Here is a 3,681-nt window from a genome sequence, read left to right on the forward strand (position 1 = left end):
TTGGTACTTTTGGACTAATTAGTGCTAAAAAAAGCACACTATGGTATAAAATAAGCCATATTCAGCCTATTTCACAGCCCTACCATGATGTTAACCCTGCTCCACTCAACCCAACCTGCAAGATGTCCATGTTGATCTGAGTACCTTGCAGTAAAATGCCACACGGTGGCGCCATTGACCCAGCTGTAGGTCCGTCTTCTCCGGGGAGGTGTGGGCCGCTCCTGCTGTCCCTGGCAGGCAGCGCAAACACGCATCCTCCGTTTCCACCGAGCCGTGGTCCACTCCTCCACACGGAGCTGAAAGCGCTGCTGCATGCTCATTGGCTGCATGCGGACGGTTCTCTCTGTGGTGGAAGGGGGACAAAAAAGGTCTGATGAGTACAGGACAGAGACGGGGATGTGGGAAATAATCCTGCATTGATGCACGCACACCTCTGCAGCCATGTCTTCTCCCAGGCTGTGTGGAGGAAACCCTTTTCTATTCTTATTATAACCCCAGGAGAGCTATTTATAACTCGCACAGAGTACCGCATTGGCCTCGTTTCCACTGATGTGTGAAATTATGCTGATGCCTATACGTTTCTCTTCCATTTCCTCACCTTTTGGCTCCCCTTCCTCTCTTCTCCCTCGTTCATTCGTCTCACTTCCTTCCTCCATTTCCCTCTCTGTATCCCCCCCTCCCTCTTGTGTGTGTTTGAGGAGGCAGTGGGGTTACAGTGGATTACAGCAGGGCTCTTCATTTCCTATGAAATGAGCGGTGGAAGCCCATGAGTCACGACTAAAATATGCTCTCAGGCTGACAGAGGTGGCACCCACACACACCTTTTTTTTTTTGGCCCTCGCCCTGAGCTGTCATGGGTGCGCGCAGACTTCCCCAGATGTCTCTGCATGTGTGACAAGTTTATCTCATTAAGACCCAGCAGAGGGGCTGCCACACTGGCCTGCAGGGGCGAGAGGGGTTGTTTTGTGTGTCTTAAACACTCCGGCAGCAGCTTGGGAGACCTCTGCCTGTCGTAACGCATCTCTGTCCCCACCAGGGTCACACCACACTCTCATGCGACAACCGTCGTCAACGTCACTGTCTCCATAGCAACGGCGCTGGGCACAGCATCCACGAGCAGATGTGCAGATGTTGGAGGGTTAAGAGAGACTGCCTCCACAGTCTGCACCTCCATTTCATACACCACCACAGTGCAGAGGGAAATATTGAACTTGTTACATATATTTATTGTGGGCCACAGCTTTAGTTAGACTACTGACTTACTGTTCACATTACTATAGATATTATTGTAGTTACTGGAAGTGTGTCTGTCTCTGTCTTTGTGTCTGTGTTTGTCTCTCTCTGTCCATCTGTTTGTCTTTTATCTCTTCCTCTCTCCTTCTCTTCCTCTCTCCGGTGCAGACAGGTGTCCGTCCTCCACAGAGCTGGGTCTGTCTGACGTTCCTGTCTGTTATAGGGAAGGTTTTCGTTGCCACCGTACTCTACGGAGGAATTGTTGGGTCTATGTAAATCATAAATAAGTCAGAGTGTGGTCTTTACTTAGTTTGTAAAGTGACCTGAGATAACTTTTGTTATGATTTGGCACTATAAATAAAATTGAATTGAAAATTTAATTGAACTTACTTACTTACAGGTGAAGATTTAAGACATAATATATAATATCTTGTTAGAGATTAAACTTCTCAGCAGTAAGTTCATATAAAATAGTTAATATGAGCTCCATCATCACCAATGTTGTGGAAATTTTGGATATTTGTAATTCATAATCATAGTTTTATCAGGTCAGACGCGGTTCGGTGTCTCCTCTGTGTAACCTTATCATATGACTAGTACACAGCTTGTTTGTGCTTAATGGATAACGTAAATAACTGCCTCATGACGGTATAATGGCATATCTGTGCTTCTGTACATCCTGTTCCTGGCAGATAACTCATGACGGTTTTTATGGCGTATGTGGACCCTGTTTTAGAGACCTTGTGATGAGAGAAGTTCAGAGGGGGATTGTAATGTCTGAGGCATGTTTTCTTTGGTCTAAAGACATCACCCAACCAAGGCTTAGCACGTTCTGTCTCTTCCTCTTAAAGGCTGAGCACCAGTGGGCTCGGGGTCATTTCTGCAAAACTCTGAGGTTTGTGAGGAAGCAGGGGTGAACCTATTTTTGTCTGCAGAGGAAAATGCTGAGCTGATCCTGTTTGTTGATCTTTATTGAAGAGATCCATTTCCACAACACCAACTACAACAGAAATCTCTACTTTAATATGAATGCATCAGTAATAGTTTAGCATAATAATGATAATAATATAGACTATATCGTAGGGATGAAACAATCCAGTTTTTTTCCGATCCAATCCGATACTAATACCTGTGCTGAGCGTAACAGCTTATACCTGATTACGATCCCATCCTACTGTTTAATGAATGAACCATATACCTTAACATGTGAGTGAAGGCATCATGATTGACGTAAACATTTAGCCTTGTTAAAAAAAGGTAACAAATTAACACAGATATGAATGTACTTACTTACAAATAACTAAGTGTACCTTAGCAGCAGAAATAAATAAATTACACGTCCGTGTAAAGTGCACCGCAAACAGATATCTTAAAATGTAATATAAATTGTAACAGCTGCCTGAAACCCAACAAACAATGGCTTAAGTAACTTGTTGTGTATGTTATTAATTAAAAAGAAATGACTCGATCGGCCTCATTCATACGATATCCGATCCAGCTAATTATTCAATATAGAAGAAGAATTACTTTATTTATCCCACACGGGGAAATTTAATTTTTTCACTCTTATTATTAATCATGTTGCACACACACACAGGCCCGAAATACACACATGCACAAACAGGATCTATACATGCAATTAAGGAGAGATGTTAGAGCGAGGGGGCTGCCAGTGACCTGCGCCCCGAGCAGTTGGGGGTTCGGTGCCTTGCTCAACAGAACCTCGGCTGTGCCCAGGAGATCAACTGGCACCTCTCCAGCCACCAGTCCACGCTCCACACAGGGACTTGAACCAGCAACCCTACGGTACCCAGCCAAGTCACCTATGGACTGAGCTACTGCCGCCTATCAGAGCTGACATCAAATCTGGGTATCGGATCGGTGCATCTCTACTATATTGTATAATTATGTGTGACCAGTAGACCTACTTTTACTTTTGATAGTCTGCTTTAATTACAGTTTGCCATCAATACTACTTTTACTTAAATGACACTTTGCAACGCAGGACTTTCCCTTGTATTGAAGAATTGTTATATTGCATTATTGCTTCTTTTATTTACTCTAGGTAAATCTGAGTACTACCTTTGCTACTGTTAGCATGTTAACATTTGCTAATAAGAACCAAACACAGGTTAATGTGAATGAATGTTTGGTATTAAAATAAAATAAAATATTATACAGATTGAAATTTTGACCTGATGATGGATAAAAAGATTGCAGTTCATCCTGAGCAGGAGATGCAACTTCACACGGGTTCATCCTCATGAATGTCTGCACAAAATCCACCCATCAAACAGTTTTAGAGATATTTCCGTCTGGATCAAAGTGTCGGCCGATCGACCAACAGAGCCGTCACACCTCCGTTAGCAAAGTTAGCACAGGTGAGGTTGAGTCATCACACACCAGAGCCGAGCAAGAGGAGAGAAATCAAAAAGACAAGAAATACTT

The sequence above is a fragment of the Echiichthys vipera genome (genome assembly GCF_963691815.1).
Source record: "Echiichthys vipera genome assembly, chromosome: 12".
Lineage (NCBI taxonomy): Eukaryota > Metazoa > Chordata > Actinopteri > Perciformes > Trachinidae > Echiichthys > Echiichthys vipera.